Raw genomic sequence first — 22,544 nt, 5'->3', positions numbered from 1 at the left:
AGTTAATTAATTTTTAGTTTTTGCAAAGTTTTTTGAATACTGGTATTTAAGTCCCTCTTTTTGTTTTGTAAATTGTTGGAAGCGCCAACTGCTCCTCCATCGAATGCGGTTGGTGGACAATTGTCACCTCTACACCGATAGCTGGTGCTGGTAGCAAGGTGAAAATGCCGATAAGCCAATGTTTTTACATTCCAATATAGAATAATTCAACTAACTATGAGTACTAAATAAATATTACACGTGTGAAATAATTTTTTTTTGCTATTTTTACAAACATAAATATATGTATGTTATGAGCTTAATCTAATGAAGCTGAGACTTATGCACCTTTTTTGCTTTTTTATTAATAAAAGTACTGGATTAAAAAAAAATCCTTGTTTGTTTATTACTTGGATTCTTTAAGATGTTCAGTTCGGTTTCGGTTCGGCCTCAAAAATCAATGTTCGGTCGTTCTCTAATACATGTGTACAGTTGACTCTCGTTAATTCAAGCATGCGATATTTCGAAGTTATCACGAGTCCCCTACAAAAAGTCTTTAAATTTTGAATTATGTCCATACATTTTTATGCACTCGGTAATTCGAATAAAAAAAATCATTGCTACGACGCGGTAATTCGAGCTCATATGCAAAGTTTCTTGGTGTGTTAGTAAGAACTTTGAATTTTGGGACTCCTTTGTAAATACCTTTACTGTGCGTGATTGCGTGTTACGCTTAAAACATAGGCTACGAATCGCTTCGTTGGTATACAGATTAACAATTTCTACTAAATATGAGTCCTACAATGTATAAATGTTTGACTATTGCTGAAAAGAAGAAATTAATTTGAAAAAGTAAAAGGAGGTGAGTAGAAAAGCGATGTTGCAAAAGAATTTGAGACTCCTCTCAGGACTCTCTCAACCATAATAAAGAACAAGGAGAAAGTTACTGCTGCTCAAACTGCTGGTGCTGGATCTGCGACAGATACGAATGAAAAGAACAACGATGAAGATGAAGACGATACATCAGAACCTTTGGCAGAGGTGTCAGTTAAGATGGCAAGGGCTACAAAACGAAACTGATGAAAGTGCCTGATACTTTTTCTCCTTCAAAAAAATTATGGAAAAGTCTGAGCAGCAGCAATGTGCTTCGAAGCAAACACGTACTATATAAATGAGTACTTTTCAAAGATTAATTAATTCACATTATTTATTTATAATTGGCGCGTACACCCTTTTTTGGATGTTTGGCCGAGCTCCCCCTCCTATTTGTGGCGTGCATCTTGATGTTGTTCTACAAGTGGAGGGACCTACAGTTTTAAGCTGACTCCGAACGGCAGATATTTTTATGAGGAGCTTTTCATGGCAGAAATATACTCGGAGGCTTGCCATTGCCGGCCGAGGATCGACCGCTATTAGATTTTTTTTTTCTTAATTTTAGAGTTTCACCGAGATTCGAACCTACATTCTCTCGGTGAATTCCAAATGGTAGTCACGCGCCAACCCGTTCGACTACGGCGGTAATTAATTCACATTATGAATATGTCAAACAGTAGCAGTAAAATAAAAACACTTGATAATTAGAAGTTTTATTTATTTTCTCTCAGAAATTTAGAAGCATTTAATATTTCAAACACTCGATAGTTCGTTATATTTTAAGAGTCCCGCGAATTTCGAATTAACGAGAGTCGACTGTATATTTAATTGGCGCGTACATTATTAATTACATGTGGTGTGTTTCTTGACATCGCCCTCTAAATTGCAGAGACGCCGCTTCCCAAAGGCAGATGCTTTTTCATGGGAGCAATGCACTATGCGGATGGCCATTTTCTGCCGAGGGGTGATTGCATTAGAAAAAACTTCTCTTTAATTTAAAGTTTCAAGTCTACAAGGGGGTTGCAATCCGGACCAGTGGAATGGCAGTCAGTAACATACAAATTCACAAGGCCACGGCGATTGATTTCCCTCAAAAGCGTACAAAATGAGTTGTCGGTGCGCTCTGTTTTTCTGCTTAACGTACTTTTCACGCAGAGTGTAACTTTCAAAACGCATTTTTTAATATGGCGCATCGAATTTATGGCTAGCGCAAAGCTACACAGCTGTTGAGTGATACAAAAGTGAGCTAAATTCAAAATGGGCGATTTTAATGGGTCACCCAATACATATGTACTGCACACATTTATGTATACATAATATAGTTTTTTATCAAAATTTATTAAAATTTTAAATATTTGCATATGAAGATGCGTATCTTAATTGGGATAATATAATATATACTAATATTTTTCTTTTAAAATACGTAAGAGAGCTGCTTACGTAGCTGAGGTTTATCTGATGATAAGAATTCGGATAAAGTTCTAAGCAATTGAAAGAAAATTATGGCACAAATTGGCCATCTATGTTGAATATCGTTTAGTATATATTTTGACGATGTGAACGAAAAGAAGTCGAGAAAGACGTCGGTATATTGAAAACGGTTACCGCCATTGATGAGCAGTTGAAAAGATGTACAATTGAAAACTAGAATAAACTCTTCCTTAAAAAAATATTTGGAAAATTCATAAATTATTACATATTGTGGAAAACACAATAGCATGAGAATTAAAAAAAAGGCTATAAAAACCCATATGGTATTTTAAGCAAACTTGTATTTAATGCAGCAAGAGTTGGTAAAAAAATATAAAAAAATCTGCAAGTGGTTTTTAAGGCAATTTTGTGTTTAAAAATAGCTAAAAAACAATTGTAATTGTATGCTAAAATAATTGAACCTTAGTTGAAATCATTTCCAGAAGAATAAATATTGCATGCCAGAAGAGTTTTTGTCGAATCAGCACGTAAGAACTTCATACATAAAATAAAATTCAGGTAAAATTGAAAATGTACGGTACACTAGTCACTAGCCGCATCTAACTTATACCATTTATTATTTTTTGTAGCTGATATTTCCGAATGCAATACTAATCCATAAATATTAAGCAAAAGGTATGATTCACAGGATGATTTAAATACAAGCTTCTTTTTATACAGTAGGTTATTCTGACGCTGAAAAGCTGACAGCTCTTCTGCTGGAATACTCGACTAACGATCAGTATCATATCTTCGGGCTACGCTTTAAGTTAGAACAACTTTGAGTGCAAGCCGTGTGATGCCCTTAATGCCATTCTGAACTTGCAGCCTTTAGATCTTCAAATTCGAAAAGAAGCAATGAAGGCGGCGTACAGGCTCAAGTTAAACGGAGTCTGGGGAAATGAAGTAAGCACTGGCCACTGTCAGATATACAACCAGTTGTCGGAGCGGTGCACACTGTTCTCGAGAACCTATTAACGGGATATCAGCACACCGACGGATCCAAAACCAGTGATGGAAACGGATCTGGATGGTACTTAGACGAAGACACTAAGTACTCCTATGCCACAGGACAGACAGGACAGATGGCCACGGTATTCCTCACGGAAGTCTATGATATGCTTTCTTGAATATGGCATACTGGCTAATTGAGAAAAAGTGGCGGGGTAGCAGTATTGGAATTTGTAGTGACAGTCAAGCTGTACTGAAAGCCTTTGCTAACCCACGCTGCTTTTCGAAGTTAGTCGGTGAATGTAAGACAAAACTGAATAGTGTTGCAAAACACAACTAAGTTAGTCTTATTTGAGTGCTTGGACATTGTGGTATTACAGGGAACGAGTTCGCTGATAAATTGGCAAATGAAGGCTCTGCAAGTTTGCCACTAGGCCCTGAACCCTTTCTAGGTGTCAATTCCACATCGATTCAACTATGGATTGACGACTTCATGCGGTCTACCCATAGCGGACGTTGGTCTGAGTTGAACTCGTGCAGAGTAGCCAAGTGCTTTGTGAAAAAACCAAACAGGAAAATAGCGACCCTTCCCCTAAAACTCAGCAGAAAGGACTTGCGAGTACTGGTAGGTGTAATCACAGATCACAACGTATGCGTTCAGCATATGGCTACCATGGGGGTTTTAGATAGCCCGATATGCCTATCGTGTCGAGAATGACGACACCGCAGAGGATTTTCTCAGAATCAGACTTAGGATATTGGGTTGCGATATACTGAGTATGGATAAAGTTTATACTGTCCCTCTTCCGGATCTCTTAAAATTCATCAATGAATCTAAGAGATTTGTGGAAGCGTGACCTCAAACTAATTTATCCGTCTTACCACCCACTCTTTATCTTTCCTATCTCTATTCTTTCTTCTGATATCTATCCGGGTGTAGTACAATGATCTACTGACGGAGTGCTTGGACTTGTCCAACCCCCACAAATCTAATCTAATCTAATCTAAGTGCTAGCCAAAATTGAACTGAACTGGCTATCCACTTCATGTCAAATTTTATTAAAAAATCTACCACTTTTTCATTTCACGGGATAATAAAAAAAAAATTATTGCAACTCGGCATCGCACGGCAAGTGACTGCCACCGCATGGTGAGATGGTGGCGTGAGTGTTTCATCAAGGATGATAGATTGCCAGGTTTGGCCGTTCGAAGCAAAATTGTAACAGTCCTATCAGTAGTTGTTCAGGTGACAAAGAAGTAATATGAGCGTTTGCTGCGCTTATTTTTTCTCATATCACCTACCCAAACTCAGTTTTGTCTTAAACAAATCGCTCTCATAACAGCGGTTACGACAGAAAACCAGCTGATTCCTTCAAAATTGCTGAGAGCCGGTTGATATTGGTCACACATCTGCTTTTTGTGGTGTTTCATAGCCATAAATACTGACTTTAGGCTGGCGCTGAATACGTTTATGCAATTGGACGGCCCTTTGTTTCATCTCGATGCCACGTCATAGCACACAGCCGCTTAGCCAATAAAAAAAAAGCGTCGCCTTAGAAAGCCTAAAAGAGGCTTTGGAAAGAGAACTATTTTTTGCTGCCTTTATTTTTCTAAGGCACTGCATCTGCAAATCGCTTGTCAACGTCTTCTCCTCTCTGTTGCTAAGCAAGAAAATTCAAAGCATTACACACAAAAAAAAGCAAAAAATATTTCTGATCTCTACGCTTTGCCGATCTCATTGTAGGGCGATTGAAACTATAAAAAGGAAATGTCACAACTAAAGTAAAAAACAAAAAAGCATTACCGCAGCACAATGACCTCAACACAAGATGCAATGAACTAGGCAAACGAGACCAAAGCAAAAAGCAAAGTGGAACAGACACAAAGTATGTATGGAGGTCAATATCCAGGAGGCAATCGTCCTTCTGTGAACGTATAAATGGACAAAGTAGAATGAGAATAAATGTATGTTTGTGTGTGTAGATATGTATAGCAATTATTGGTAAACCTGTCGAACTAGAGGGGACTTAGTTGCGAGTAGAAGTTCGTTTGGAAATCACTGAGAAGATAGAAAAAGAAATATTGAAATAATCTCGGCAAAAAGGTAAGATACGGATAGCGTACGTTCAAATCTTGCAAGTATGAACATACATACATACCTAAACATGCCTATTAGGATAGATAAACTGTAAAGGGCACACTTGATTTTAAGATAGAGAAACTTATATAGATCTTGCAGGGTAAAAATGTGAATTTTCAGCCTGCAACTTTCGAAAAAACTAAAGAAAATAAAGAAGACACAAGTAAGGAAGTGCTAAAATCGGTCTAGACCGAACGCTTAAATTTATGTCAAATTGATTTCGGCTGGGTGTTAATTTTTCAACTGAAACGAACTCATAGACAAAGAGAGTTACGGTGCTCACACCCGAACGCCCGTATCAGCTGACACAATGAAACAACGATCTACGATACTACGGAACGGAACGGTGGTGAGATTTCATTTACATACATGGGGCTCTCATTAGTTTCATCCTGTCAGCTGACACGGGCCTGCGTGTACGTTGATGATTGTGAGCACCATTATAGTTTGTAAAATTGGATGGACGGAGGGAAATATGGTCTTAACATTGAAACATATTAATTTTTGCTCAAGTTGTAGTGCGCACGTATGGACGAACGGATGAACAGACATGGATAAATCGGCTCTTCTCATCATTCTGAATAGTGATAGGAAGTAACGAGTACTTTCGAGTTCATCGGTTGCAAGTTGCATTATGGAGTAACAGAGTAAATATACTCATCTCCCTTTAATGCTCATGTACTTCTGGCTTCTTTTGAGTACTTTTTTTCAGAGGAGGTTCAAATCAAAAATGTCAGAAACATCATCAAAGGTGTCGTCACACCAGTGGTATGTAGGGCATGCTCCCACTAACCCTATAACATTCCACCACCCAGGGACTGCTAAGAGCATTTCATCAAGACACACCAGGTACCAGGTTCCTCTCTTAATTGCGTATTAGGGTTATACGCTATCGATAGCATCCATTGGTTTGTGACCAATGGGGCATCGGAAAATTGCAATATATTTACTCGATATCGACTTGTCGTCTGTTTGGGTTCGTCTTGAGGCTTTATCTGACGGATTCGTGCTTGTCGTCTGTTCGTGAATACAGTCATCCCCACGGGAGACCTATCTCAAAATGGCTTCTTCGGGCATATGTTAGGTATTCTATATCGGTCGCATTCGCTTTGCTTCCGCATTGCGCTCCCATTCTAAGTTTCGCAGTTTTATTTTATTCTTCAGGCCGATAGTCTTAGTAGCTAGTGCCTTTTTTTGTAATATAGTTATTTATAATTATATTTCATTATTAATAAATAAATAAATATTTTATTCTTTTGAGTACTATAAGAATGATTCCAGTCAATGACCCACCCGTTACGTGTAAATATGTATGCATAGACGTGTACATAGATATATAAGTTTTGGCTACTAATATTGAGTAAACAGTTTAATTTGCCTATCAAGCTGTCAATAAATATAAAATCTAGTAGCGCTGAGTAAGATTTTCGATACCGAAATGATACAAAATTTCGGGACTACAAAATTGTTATATTGGAAATGGTTTAGTACATTTTAGCTATGACAATAAAGTTTTGAGGAAATTAACATCATTTAGTTTTTTCAAGTTCAGTGTTTTAATTTTTTTTTTCATTTTACTCTTGAATAGTTTTCCAAAGCTATCACTTTGCCGGTGTTACGCCCAGAAATACGCTTCGCGCGCGCCAATTACCACCAGAGGGCACGTCCTCAGGTGGCAGATAGGGGGGAATGTCTCCCAGGCATGGGTGGTAGTAGAGAAATAAAACATCTACCGTGGAACACACAGGTCGGAGATGTAAATTTCTATAAACAAACTACCTTCAGCTTAACTGTTTAATGCTGAAAGGTTCTTTAAAGGGCTCGAAAGGGTTCGCCTATACATTAGTTGAAGTGTTTTAATATCCTTCTGACTATGCCTGGATATTTACACAAGATTAGGAAAGACAAAGGCGTATATATTTCGGTAGCTTCCATCGACTTATATGCCCTTTCTACCGAACTGTTAACGAAATAGCTTCACCTCTTTGAGACTCTCTATTGTCCTCTGCCACTTATTCCGCTCTGAGGTTATATATATATATATATCCTTTTTGGGTGTTAGGCCGAGCTACTCCTGATATATGTGGGGTGCGTATTTATGTTGTTCCACAAATGGAAGGACCTACAGTTTCAAGCCGACTCCGAACGGCAGATATTTTTTATGAGGATCTTTTCCATGGCAGAAATACACTCGGAAGTTTGCCATTGCCTGCCGAGGGGCGACCGCTGTTAGAACAAACTTTTTCTTAATTTTCATGTTTCACCGAGATTCGAACCTACGTTCTCTCTGAATTCCGAATGGTAGGCACTCTTTGTAGGCCTCTTTTTTCGTCAAGATTTAGCAAGAGGCGAATAGATGAAGCAAATGAACATATGTCGGCAACGCGGGAAGAGAGCTGCCTTAAATTACATGTGTCGGTAAGGCAGTGAGGCCTAATGAGCTATAGCCATACTCGCTAGCGGCGAATATTACTCGATAACTTTGTTGTTGTTTTCGCATGCAAATTTTTCGTCAAGTTAATCGAGCATGGAGATAGCGAGCGGGGAAACGGCGAATAGAAGAAGAAGCCTTGTGAAAGCACAAATTAATATAAAGCCTCCAAATGCACTTATTTGCGTTTTTATGCCGAAGACGCCGTGGCAGGAAAGTGTGTGTATGTGCGTATAATTTTTTTGTGTTCGGTTATTTCCCATGCTTTCGCCTACTCTTCCTCTTCACAAACAAGTGATCCCCTTTCCTTTTGTTCGTTTATTCATGGGCTCTGCCGACACAGCGAATTCAGAAGACGCAACTTTTTATTCTATCATCCTTGCAGCGAACCCACCGAATGACAGTCACGCTCAAATCAAAATATCAATGAAAAAATTATATAAAAACACTTATGCAAAAATGTAACAATTTTCTTTATATAATATTATTATACGAGTACTTACATACAAGACTTGCTCGCCTGAACGAAGTTTTCGGGTAGTACTGGTCTAAAGTATTAAAATACCGGGATCATGGCGGTACTTTTGGCCCATCATTTCGGGCTAGAATTTTTCAGTCGTGCCTGGGTGTGTATAAGTTAACAGCCAAGTCATCGAACTTCCCTCGCAATGAAGTCACCGAGCGACCCGCGCGCAAACAATGTCGTTGAACCCGACCACATATGCAACATAAACAAAGTAATGTGGGTCAAAGCAACGGCCAGTCGTTTCCGTTATGTCGCAAGCGTTGGAGTTCTGACCGAAATGTGCTGAGTCGGTCTTACTGACCACACACAAACCCATGGCATAATCTTTATATATTTATTATGTATTTAAGTTTAGATCCATGTTTTGTGTTTATGTACTTAGCTTTAGTCTTTTATACTCTACTTACTTATAATCAGTTTTGCCAAGACAATGGCGTAATAAAGAACTCATCACTGCTCCATAGAAGAAAGCTGAACCACTATATAACTTCCATAGAGGAAAGCTGAACCACAATATAACCATTGTGTAATAAAGAACTCATCACTGCTCCATAGAAGAAAGCTGAACCACTATATAACTTCCATAGAAGAAAGCTGAACCACTATATAACTTCCATAGAGGAAAGCTGAACCACAATATAACCATTGTGTAATAAAGAACTCATCACTGCTCCATAGAAGAAAGCTGAACCACTATATAACTTCCATAGAAGAAAGCTGAAAAACAAAATAACTGGCGCCCAACAGAGTTAACTGGAATTAGATAATCTTACGATATCTATTAAGGTAGGAACACCATGGCCCTAAACAAGAACATGTAAGTGACTGTTCGGTAAAAATTAGAAAAAGTATTTACGAAAAACTATTTTAAATAAAAAAAATTGTGAATAAATTGGCAATGCGAAAGTGACCATTACGGTATAGTCGCGAAATTATTGACGTGCAAGTGCAGTTTTTTTGTTGAAAAAAAAAAAGAGAAACAAGTTGATATTTTCGCTTCATTGGCTGCTCATGACTTGGGCTTATAGAAATATAAAGATAGAGTACGACAGTGAGGAAGAAACGGTCAATTAGGAATGGAGCCGGCATTACTAAAAGCGTTAGTAGAAGGTGCGGTAAACAGTGCGCTCCTCGAACAAGAGAGGAGACTAAAAGACGAGTTCCGAGCGGAACTTGAAACAGTTAGAGGTCAGGTTAATGCATTAAGAATAGAGACCCCACAAGTTGAAACATACCAGAGAGTAACAATTGACCCTAGTGTGGGATGTGAGGTGAAGTTAGACATTGTAAAATCAGTGCCTAACTTCAATGGAAATCATGAGGAATACGTGTCGTGGCGACAGGCGGCTATAGACGCATACGAGATTTTCAAAAGATACGTAGGCAGCGAGGCGCATTACGAGGCTGTGGCCATTTTAAAAAACAAAGTAACTGGTCCAGCTCGTGCCATCCTTACGTCGCACAATACAGTGCTTAATTTTGACGCCATTATCGCTAGGCTCGACTGCTCGTACGCAGACAAAACATCCTTGCGCGTACTTAGGCAGCAACTAGAACTGGTTAGGCAGGGTGACCTAAACTTAATGGAATATTACGATGAGGTAGAAAAGAAGCTCACTCTGGTCACAAATAAAATAGTAATGACTCATGACGAGCAAGCTGCGTCCATTCTTTGTGCAGAAATTAGAGACGATGCACTACACGCTTTCATGGCAGGACTTAGGAGGCCCCTAAAATCTTTAGTAATGCCAGCGAAGCCCAAGGATTTGCCATCTGTATTAGCAGTGGCCCGTGAGGCTGAAAATAGCATCGAAAGAAGCGCATTTGCTGCATCTTATGCTAAAGTAATTGAAGAAAGAAACCATAGCGGCGATAATACTAGATTTGGCAATCGTAACCAAACTAGACAAGGCAGGGGCCAGGAAAGAAATCCACATTTTGTGGGAAATCAAGGCCAAAGCAGGGCACAGCAAGCTGACCCTAAAACGCTAGCGAATGACAAAGAGCCACAATCAAAGCATCAGGCTCAACCCATGGACGTTGATCCTTCGATGTCCAAGTTAAGACAACAGACCAATTGGGGAAAGCCACAGGGCTATTCTACACAAGACGGGGCTCGCAAAAGGCATAACACTTCAGAACACACGTCAGGCTATAGGCGCCAAAAGATTAACAATATTACGCAACGAGCGCCTACCCAAGACGAGAAAGAATACGAAGAAATGGCCGAAACTGCGCGTGCTGAAATAGATGACGAAAGTGGCGAACCCGAGGACAACGATTTATTGTATTTTTTAAGAGGTCGTTCCCGATTGCCGTTCGTTGAGCGTCAATTGGCTGGCAAAACATTAAAGATTCTTATCGACACCGGGGCGGCAAAAAGTTACATTAAACCCGTAAAGGAGTTAAAAAACGTAACACCAGTCGACACCCCTTTTACTGTGAACTCCATTCACGGGTCCAGTAAAATTAAAAAAAAATGTTCAATAGTAATTTTTGGGAAAGTTGCCACGTTTTTCATATTAGATACCCTTGACACCTTTGATGCTATAATAGGCTTCGATCTGCTCACGCAGGCGGGGGTAACTATTGACCTGATGGAAAACAGCATAAACTACGGTAATACTTCGGAAATACTCAATCACCATCCGTGCGATAACGTGAACTTTACACGTGTCGATGATATCGTAGTCCCAAATTCCGTAAAAGGCGAATTCAAGAAAATGATACTGAAGAGAATTAGTGCATTCGCGACCTCTAACGAGGCACTGCCTTACAATACTTCAGTCGTCACCAGGATCCGGACTGTAGACAATAAGGAGGTATATTCAAAGCCCTATCCATACCCACTAGGCGTGTCAGATTTTGTAAACAACGAAGTCGCACAGCTGTTGAAAGATGGCATCATAAGGCCATCAAGATCTGCGTATAATAGCTGGGTTGTTGATAAGAAAGGAATAGATTCCAACGGAAATAAGAATAAACGGCTGGTCATTGACAAAGATCGACTAATAAAAGCTCAGCAAGATCAATTAGCTAGATGCAAACCGAACAGACAGAACAGGATGTTTGATGTAGGAGAAAAAGTTTACCTCAAAAATAACAAAAGATTAGGTAACAAACTATCTCCCTTGTGCACAGAGGGCGCCGTACAAGCAGACCTGGGAACGTCTATACTTGTTAAGGGGAGGGTGGTCCATAAGGACAATGTGAGTAAACATAGGTCATAACGCATAAGATTTCATACAAGTTCATCGGAGTGACCCTCATACTCTTATCCACAACTCACGCACGCAAGCTACATTCCGATATAGGACGGAAACGTTTTTGTATGGGAACAACATAGTTACGTGAGACATTCTACAAATTTATCTAATTTCGTGAGCATTATAGATGATACAATTAAATTATCAAAACTTTTCCCTCAGTCACACATGCGAAAATTGTTAGATGTAGATATCGACCATATTCAGAATATTTTATCTAGCTTAACGATACACCATAGAATGGCCAGAAGTTTAGACTTTCTAGGAACAGCTTTAAAAATCGTTGCAGGTACGCCTGATGCATCAGACTTAGAAAAGATTAAACTTACCGAAGCCGAGCTCATAGAATCAAACAACAGACAAGTAATAGTAATCACTGAAGCACAGAAACAAATTAACCTTTTAACTGATGCAGTAAATAAATTAATTAAAGAAAAAAAGGCGAGTTCGTAGACTCTCCTCATTTGTATGAAACTTTACTTGCACGAAATAGAATGTTAACCACTGAAATCCAAAACCTTATGCTCACTATAACGCTCGCCAAATCTAACATCATAAACCCCGCAATTCTCGACCACGAAGATTTAAAATCAATTTTTACCGAACAGCTCGCAGAGGTCCCAATAGTTAGTTTAATGGCAGTATCAAATATAAAAATATTTCAATCAAATAGAGTAATCCACATAATAATTGAATATCCTAATGTTAAGACTATTTGTAAGAAAGTTATGATATATCCTGTTGCCCACAATAACACCATTCTGCAAGTACATGATAACATAGTAGCTGAATGCGACGATGGAGTCCTAGCTGTGACAGAATGCGCTACAACCAACTTTGCGACGTTCTGCAAGAAATCTGCTTACGACACATGCGCCAGCGGACTACATTCCGGAGGCTCAGCGTTATGCCACACACAGCCAAGCCACTTGGAACCGATTACCCTATTAGACGAAGGAATAATCGTTGTCAACGAAGTATCAGCAAGAGTAAGAGTAGATGACGGCCCAGTGATGACAATTGAAGGCACGCATCTCATCACATTTGAACGTATTGCGACTATAAACGAGACCACATACATTAACTACAATGGTGTTGTAAACAAGAGTCCAGGCATCGTGGCGTCACCATTGCTGAATATTACAGGACACGACCAAGTGCTCAGCCTACCAATGTTACAAAGGATGAATGAGCACAATCTGCATATAATTCAGAAGTTAAGAGACGATATGTTTTCCGGAGGGACTCCCAGAGTCTGGTTCATGGTTGGTGTAACACTCAGCCTTGCCTTTGGCTGTATTGGCATCATCTATCAATGTTGGTACCGGAGAAGATCTTCCATCAAATTGCAAGAAATGGTAAAGGAGTTAAGTGTCACCGAGGACGGCAACAATCTTAAAGGGGGGCTAGTTAACAGCCAAGTCATCGAACTTCCCTCGCAATGAAGTCACCGAGCGACCCGCGCGCAAACAATGTCGTTGAACCCGACCACATATGCAACATAAACAAAGTAATGTGGGTCAAAGCAACGGCCAGTCGTTTCCGTTATGTCGCAAGCGTTGGAGTTCTGACCGAAATGTGCTGAGTCGGTCTTACTGACCACACACAAACCCATGGCATAATCTTTATATATTTATTATGTATTTAAGTTTAGATCCATGTTTTGTGTTTATGTACTTAGCTTTAGTCTTTTATACTCTACTTACTTATAATCAGTTTTGCCAAGACAATGGCGTAATAAAGAACTCATCACTGCTCCATAGAAGAAAGCTGAACCACTATATAACTTCCATAGAGGAAAGCTGAACCACAATATAACCATTGTGTAATAAAGAACTCATCACTGCTCCATAGAAGAAAGCTGAACCACTATATAACTTCCATAGAAGAAAGCTGAACCACTATATAACTTCCATAGAGGAAAGCTGAACCACAATATAACCATTGTGTAATAAAGAACTCATCACTGCTCCATAGAAGAAAGCTGAACCACTATATAACTTCCATAGAAGAAAGCTGAAAAACAAAATAACTTATACGCGCGTAACTACTAAACACATGCGCATTTATATGATTGAATTGTTTACGTTTTTCTACTACTCCTTGATTTTTGCAATGCATATAAAATATTCAGGCAAATAATTGTGGCGGAAATAACTAAAGATCTACGACCCATATGATCGGTATGAAATTATAAAAGCGCTCCGTATAAAAAGTAAATGTCGTGCATTCGTTATATGCAGAAAATGCGCAACACCGAGAAGGGTTGAAGAAATTATGAAAGATCAGCGTGAATTTGGAGTCACCTCAAGTTTGCGTTTTTTTCTACAAAAATTGTGTGGAATGTTTTTAATCAAAATTCTGAACAAAAATTTTGATTTTTTTTTTAAATTTTGCGCAAATTTGTAGACTTTGAGTTGTTTGGGTTTTATTGTAGAAAGAGCTATTGGGTTGGCAACTAAGTAATTGCGGATTTGTTTTAGAAAATCAAAGACAATTTTTTCATGGAACCAAATAATTTTATCCTTTAATATATTGCCCATTTTGATCAATGACCTTTTGCCAACTTTCAGGCAGCATCATAATCCCACATTCATAAAACTTCTGATTTTTAATTAGCAAACAACTGAATCAGGTACGATTTGACATCATCATCATTAATGAAATGTTTAACATTCAAGAAGTTTTGTAAAGATCGAAACAAAAAGTAATCAGATAGTGCAAGATCAGGACTATATAGCGTGTGTGGCAAAACATCCCAACCAAGCTCCAATAATTTTTGCCGAGCGGCCAAAAATGTGTGTGGCCTTGTATTGTCATGATGGAATACAATACCTTTTCGATTTATCAATTCGGGCCGCTTTTCTTCAACTGCACTGTTTAATTTCGTTAGTTGTTCAATGTAGACATCAGAATTGATCGTTCGGTTGGATGGTAAGAGTTCAAATTAGACAATTCTTTTTAATCCCACCAAACTGATAACAAAACCTTCTTTTGATGAATATTGATTTTTGATGTTGTTTGAGTTGGTTCACCTGGCCTGTCCCACGATCTTTTCCGTTTGATATTGTTGTAAAAAACCCATTTTTCATCGCCAGTTATCAGTCGTTTTAAAAATGGATCATATTCATTACGTTTATTTAGCAGCTGTTAAGGCGTTTCTTTCAGTTCGTGAGGAGCCCATGTATCGAGTTTTTGAACATAGCCAAGTTGTTTTAAGTGAATTTCAATGTATGTATGTGATACATGAATGTTCTCTGCAATCTCACGTGTTGTACTGTGACGATCCGAATCGATTAGGGCATCATCAACTGGACCACCAGAGTGTTTTTCATCTTTGAGTGAAAAATCACCAGAACGAAATTTGGCAAACCAATTTTGACACTGCCGTTCTTTTAAGGCTTCATCACCATAAACAGCACATAATTTTTTATGAGCTTGCGATGCGGTTTTCCCTTTGCGCAAAACATGACGAAAATGTTCCCTTTGATTTTCCATTTTTCAACGAACGCCAAACGAAAACTACGCAACCGATCCAAAAACTTTTTTACTGATTGACAGCTGAATTGCCAACTATCAAATAACAAAATATGTTTTATATTTGTACTACGTCTGCAAACCTAAAAATTCAGCTGAAGCTATTTATGAGTGAAAACCGCAATTACTTAGTTGCCAACCCAATATATTTTTATAAAAAAATAATTTAAATGAAAAAATTAATAGTCAAAACTTGTATTCTATAATTTTGCAACGGGGTGTATGTATAATTCAGCAGGTGACAACAAAGTTTTTTTTTAATGTGCAATATGTTTGAATTAAAAAAAATAAATCGCTTTAGTTTTTATATTGAGCTCTTTTCCTTTTGATCCATTACCGCCATTCATCACCATCAGAAGTTGCGCCCTAAGCCAAATTACTCGGTGGTTGTCATAGGGGATCGTTAATTAAACACAAGGTGGCACATAATTAATCATCCTATCGGAAGATTTATATTTTTTACAAATAGCAAGCAATGGAGCTCGTTAAGATAAAAATAAATATTGCCCTCACAAAAAATCATTTATTTTACTCACTAAAAAAGTGAATCAAAAACTAAATTGGATGATGAATTTTGCGTCACCTTGTACAATACCTTTAAAACGACTTCTGAATATTCTCACGTGAAATGCTTTACAATTTTATGGATTTTTTTAGTTATAAATATTTACTTGTTCCTCATTTATTTTATCTGCCATATTCGAGCGTAAGAATGCGTATAAATATATGTAAATAAGTACATTTGCAAGCGAATATTTCACTTCACTATTAGCCTGTGTATGTACATACATATGCACATATGCTCATTTATATTAATTGATTTTATTTTACTATTGTATTTTCATTCATGCCAGCCCCTGATCTGCAATTGAAATTCTCCAATTGACATCACGTCATTTAAAGTTTATTGCAAACATATGTATGTGTATGTGTGCATCTGAATATTTGAATTATATGATTTGAAACATGCGATTTGACGTGTTATAAAATCTGTATAGACATGACAGGCACTTCACAAAACCACTTAAATGATAATTTTGCATTTTCTTGTAAAATCTTCAGGAAATTCAGAGAAATTAGAAACTAATCTCTATTTTAAAATATTCGCTTCTTCATAATCATATTCAAGTATTGTAGATTTTCTTGCAGAATTAAATATAAGGAATCACCATCAATCATAATTTTATTAACAAAAATTTATGTTTAATATACCACCTGGTACAGTGACCGTAATTCTACTACAGCAATTGGATTTAAGGAAATATTTTCGTAGCCACTTGGAACTTTTCTCTACCTGTATTTCAGGGCAAAAATGATTGATGGTTGATTCAAAATTTTTAGCACTTAAATTGATGTGTTTAAATGTGCTTTTGGGATATGCATTGAGGGAAAATATAAATCTATTGGATTTTAATTGAAGGGAACCTAGAATTTATTTGTTTATTTATTATTAGTAAATCTATAATAGAAATAGATGATTTCTTACAGACTACAACAAAAACAAACCTAGCGTTCATAGTTCATATATTATTTATCTACAATATATTTATAATTCGTTCAATGACGAAGTGAAAGTAAGAAGAGAATATATGTAGATGAAAAATCTGCTGAAAAATCTAAACGTTTATTTAGGGGTTATGAGTTAGAAAGCCGAAAAACAGCGAATTTTGCAGAATTTTTTCTCAGAAAACTTTTAAATTTATTGATCTAACAATTTGTGCACATAATTTGTTATCTTTTAACTGAATTTTAAGACTTATTTTTAGTAAAAATATTTATTTGGAAAGGGGCTACAGCTGATCCCTGAGAGCTCCTCTCAAAAAGGACGTTTTGCGGTGACCACTATATCTCGGAACTGGATCTTCTAAAATTAAAAAACCAAACAGATTTCGTTAAAGTAATGTTAAATCTAGTAATTAATCGAAGGAGTAAACAAAATAAATTTTTTTGACAAAATGGCGGCCTGTCAAAAAAAAAAATAATAAATCGATTTTTGACCTAAATTTCGGCCTTAAATTATGTAAATATAAAAAAATATTTATCGGTGAGAAAAAATCTTCGATTAATTACTAAAAAATATATTTAATAAGAAGCTCTTGTTAAAATTTGAGACTAATCGGCTTAGCCGTTTTCGTGTAATGTTGGTCACCGACTTTAAAAACACCATTTGGAGAAAAACGCATTTAAAGTTTGAAAAACACTGAGTTTCTGTGTGGCTGAAACGCCTTTTCAAATTTGCGTGTAACTTCGCAAATATTTACCGGAACGATATTAAATTTTCTGTGTGTATTCTTAAATATATGTACATTAACAAAAAAAATCGATTTTTTGAAAATTCTAACTGTATAGGGGTTATATTATATTCCCCAAATGTTCTATAATGCGCTCTAAAATAAGAAGACAGGCCACCACTGATGATATCAAAGAAAAAGCAGAGTGAAAGAATGTATAAATTAGGGCGGGTCGATTTAAAAATCGCTCATTGCTCTGTGAAAATCGTATTCTAGGGATCAAAATAAGAAACTTTGCCGAAGGAACCATACCTCTAAAACGAATTCTGATGTCCCCCTATTTAAAAATATCACCATTTTTGGCCTTTACATGAAAAAATCAGCTAAATGGCTATGTTTTTTCTTTATTTTTATTTATTTATAATAATATTTATTATTTATTTGTATATTAATAATATCTATTTTTTCTCTTAAGAAATTTATTTAGTCAGAACATAGGTATGTAAATGAAAAAATTAATTTAAGTGAGTTATAGAAAAGAAACTAAAAAGTTCGACCCAAATTGGGAGTTTACTAGTTTCGTTCTGGTGGCGTCGGAGCCTTGAACGCGGCTTGACTATCGGAGAAAAGGTTAATATCTCCCTCGCTTCCGCGTTTCCTAAGCATTTTGCCTGTAGGATCGCAAAGACTTCTGCTCGAAAAACACTAGCAGCTGATAGATAAATTGGCTGATTTAGAGAAAACCCCTGCTCCATCTTAGAACCGTCAGTGAAGACAGAGGTGCAAGCTTTGGTGCAGGTTTTCCTCTCGATCCAATCCTGCCTATAGAGTGCCCTAGCACGACCCTCAAACTCTAGTTTTAGGATGGAGAGATATGCGGTGTTAACTGCCTGAAAATGCTACCATTCCCTTGATAGATCTGAGTTCACTTTGAGCTGCGATGGAAATAATGTAAGCATCGATGGGAAGTAAGTGCAAAAGGACATTCAGGTGATGCCAATACATACAGTCCTTTGCACCCTCCGTAGTTTAGTGATATTATAGCCCTTCCGAAGAGCTCTCCACTAAACCAGGCATCCATACGTTAAAACTGGCAAAACCACTGCGTTATACATCCACAACACGACCTGTGGCTTGAGTCCCCATTTTTTACCGAACATAGATTTGCAGGAGTAGAAGGCTATACCAGCCTTGTTTACTCGATTTTCAATGTGTAGCTTCCAATGGAGTTTGGAGTCAAGTATCACTCCAAGATACCCAAATTTCGATGAGAGCGTGAGAACGTGAGAATATCTGCATACAGAAGAAAACAGAAACATTTTTCATCAAGAAAATCGTTCTGACGATGACTGAATTAAATGAAATAAAGTACGAATTATTTGAACACCCGTTGTAATCACGAAATTTGGCTCCCAGCTACTACTAACTCCGCAAAAACTTCAAACAATTATTTTGTGGAAAGCATTTTAGGTAGAATCAAGATTAGAATGAAGTTATAAAACAGTACTTAGCAGAGCTTAATCAATCAGCCATCTATAAATACCAACTTTGAATGACTCGCTGAAGGAACTCGGTGGGTATTTCGTGAATAACTTTAGTAATGTTGTCTTCCGTTGCCTCAATCGAAGCTGGTTTATCCACAAAGCATTTAGACTTTACACAACCCACAAACAAGAATCCATGTGTGATATTATACGATCTTTGTTGCCAATCCACTGGGCCGAGACGAGAGATAAATTGTTAACCGAAACAACGACGCGATTTACTGCGATTGTTTCACAAGCTGTATGACAATTAGCGCCGTCTTGTTGGAACCAAATGTTGTGGAGATCACAGGCTTCAATTTTCGGCATCATTGGCACGATAGCGTTCGCCATTTACTGTTACATTGGCGCCGGCGTCGTTTTTGAATAAATATGATCCGATGATTACTTCAGCCCATAGGTCGCATCATACGTTTGTTTTCAATGGATGTAATGGCTGTTCTTAAATGGCTTTGTGTTGCTTTTCAGCCTAAATACAGTAATTTTGCTTATTGACGTAGCCATAAGCCAAAAATGAGCCTCAACGCTGAATGGTTATGTACACCATAAGTTGGCCTGAGCGCGCACTGAACACAGAGCGTCGATTTTCGTAACACAATTGTAAGATCTTTCCATGATGAAATGTCGATGAATATTGAAAAAAATTATATTTTAATTTTACAGCAGTCACGCGTGATCTGTCAAAAAACTCTTACCAGAAAAAGTACCTCCAACTTGATCACCCATTACAAAGTCACATTCCTTTATTTTTGCATCGAATACTTTTCAACCAAACTGTAATTTACAACTGTCTATTTCGACTAACGCTTACCACTGCAGCCATCTATTGAAAACGGCGAAAGCAAAGTTCTACAAAAATATTTCGCTATCAAGATTAGCATAAGCAAATTTTATAAATAATAAAATTTTTCAATAATTGCGCCAATTCCTATAAATATTATTGAGTATAATAGATAATAACTTTTCAATAAGTGCGCTATATATAATTTATGGCATGCATACATACTATATGTAAATATGTATGTGCTTATATAATAATAATAAGTTTGTTCTCGTAAATTATAATGCATGAAAAATCAGCGAAATTAATAAAGTATTATGAGCGCGCGCATTTCCGTTAGAAATGTACTTACACCTATTTGACACAAAAAATCAAAAAACAAAAAACAACAATGAAAAATTTGAGAACATTTGAATTTAACCCCACGAATAAATATTACGTACCAGTACTGTATGTACCAACACTAATTGCGGCCAATGGTGCTCAACGTCGTTTGCCGGCCAAGTTCAAAACCGAACGAGTACGATCACCAGCGTCGGTGCCAAATCAACAGCCAAAAATTATGCTCTCGAGTATTATTGCGGAAACTCTTATAAACATGCATACAATTAAATTTATTTTATATAGTATATTTTGATTTTTTTAATTCGGTTTTGTTGTTTTTAGTTTTTGGCTTTGTACTCTAGCTTTGAGTGCTTGATCGATTGGATAAAGGAACAACAGAGACTAGAGTTGTGCACAGTCCTGACCGATTAGCTGCACAGATCGGTTCGTGGTAGTGTAAAATCGTAAATCGAAAGAAATTCATAAATTTCTGTTATCTTTTTTTAACGAAACGCAAAGTGGCAAAGTTTGTGGAGTGAAGAAAATTGTTTAAGAAATCTTTTTACAAAAGAATATTTTATTTAACAAAAATATAAGAAATGCTTACATAAGTACAAAGTTACGAAAAATTCTGAAAAAATAAAAAGTTACGGAGTCATATAAGATAAATATCAAGAAAAAGAAAATCGAAAAAAAAACACTAGGAAATTGCACAATTTTTTCTTGATTATTAATGCTGTATTCTGAAAGGTATTTATGTACAATATATACACGTATGTGTGTTCAGAAAGTTTGTTTTTTTAACGGCTGACAACTACTTAATTGTAAGTCTGTCACTACTAATTAAGGCATAGACCGTCAGTTATGTGGAAACGTTGTCTGTAGTATTTATGTGTATGCTTATGTGTGGACATGCTTTATTTTACAACGTAAATTCGTATTACCTGTGACTGAGCATTTACAATTTTTTATATTACATATGTATATTGGGTAAAGTAGAAAGTTCTCCTCCTTTAAATGGTTCCAAACAGTTTTCCGACTAATCTCCCATTCCTGGGCTCAACATGTCGGTTTATCAACATTGCCGATTCTAGAATGGAATCTTTGCTTCAGCATCCTGCTGTTGCATTCGCAGAATATATTGAATTTTCTCTTTCGTTTTACCTCAATTGTGGAGCGTTGTAACACACAACAAGCTTTGTCAAACACAAAGCTATGAAATATATTTTTTTAAGTGCAATGCCACCTTTAAATTGCCATATCTAGCGGAAGCTATTCAGAACTTTTAACTTCACTATATAACTATAAAACAAAATAAAAATAAAAAAAGCTGAGTTTGTAGCTTACGAAAATGTGAACGATTGAAATTTTGAAATAGTATTGAAATGCACAAATAAGTTGAGTTACGCGTCATTGGAAATGGCTTTATTGTTTACGTTTTTTCATGCGTTCATATCGTTTATGGGCCCATTTCTTTCAATTCGCTTGAGAGAACTCTAAAACATGCACTCACCATCAACTCCGTCGACTATCCGGTTTGCACTTCACGTGCGAACATAGAAGGGGGCTTTGGTTGCCAAATCAAAACTTCTATAACTTTGAGACGGGTCATAAAGATAAGGGATCTTACTTGGGCAAGAATTATAAGTTCGTAAATTACAGAGGGTAACGGGTAGAATGTACCACGGTTAAGGGGTGATTATTTAAAATTTATAATTTTTGTTCTTGCAAATAGGTCTCAGCAAAGTTCGTAAGGCTATTTGAAGCTTTACCTAAAAATAAATTATTTAAATCGGTTGAAGATATCAAGAAAGAGCTGAAAAACAAAATTGGTTATTGTACTTAAGAGATCCAGAGATTTTTCTACATGTATAATATAGGAATATACATACATACTTACATATGTACAGTTCGGTTCACTTGATTAGAAGTAATAACTTTTATGGAAGAAAATAGTTATTAAAGCAACCGTATTTGATCAAGCAATCCAAGGTGTTCTGATAATTCAAATGGAGACTATACTGTTATCGAAAATAAACATGAATTAAAATATTGTTCCATCTAGCGGTATTTCGCAGCAGTAAAACTTCAAGTACTCAGCCTGATTTATTGGTTTACTTGAATAGAGGTACTAACCACATAAGAAAAAATAATAAGTTTTTTTTTACATTTATTATTTAAAGTTTAATAGTTTGCGCTGTCATTCTGCTTATAAATCACTTCGTACATATGTATGTTGATGAATGGATTTGTGCAAATTTTCCAGATAGCCTAATGAAATTTCGTTTCCGTTTTAATGATTCGAATTAAAGCATTTTTGAAATTTTTGCCCATTCTCATAAACCGTGCAAGCAAGCATGTTTTGGTGGCTCTTCTTAGCATCACAGTCCTTGGTGAACCCTTGCTTCATTCACAACCTTTCCCCACCCCTCTCTATCTAAGGCCACTTCCTTCCAACGCCACATGTTCAGCTGTGCAAGGTCATCTTCAA

At 36.9% G+C, this 22,544-nt stretch overlaps 1 protein-coding gene across 2 annotated transcripts in view; it reads left to right on the top strand.

The window, feature by feature from the left end:
• Positions 1-22,544, top strand: part of LOC129241860 (putative phospholipase B-like lamina ancestor) — an 86,665-nt gene that overhangs the window by 17,486 nt on the left and 46,635 nt on the right. The window contains exon 1 of one of the 2 annotated variants that reach the window (XM_054878402.1): positions 20,491-20,803. The exons of the other annotated variant lie outside the window; for it this stretch is intronic. The gene's annotated coding sequence lies outside the window, so the exon portion shown is untranslated. Of the gene's footprint in view, positions 1-20,490; positions 20,804-22,544 lie in introns of those variants that run through there. 2 annotated transcript variants of the gene reach the window in all.

Source organism: Anastrepha obliqua, chromosome 3 (assembly GCF_027943255.1).
Source record: "Anastrepha obliqua isolate idAnaObli1 chromosome 3, idAnaObli1_1.0, whole genome shotgun sequence".
Taxonomy (NCBI): Eukaryota; Metazoa; Arthropoda; class Insecta; order Diptera; family Tephritidae; genus Anastrepha; species Anastrepha obliqua.
The sequence above is the reverse complement of the archived record's forward strand: the minus strand, read 5'-3'. Positions and strand labels throughout refer to the sequence as shown.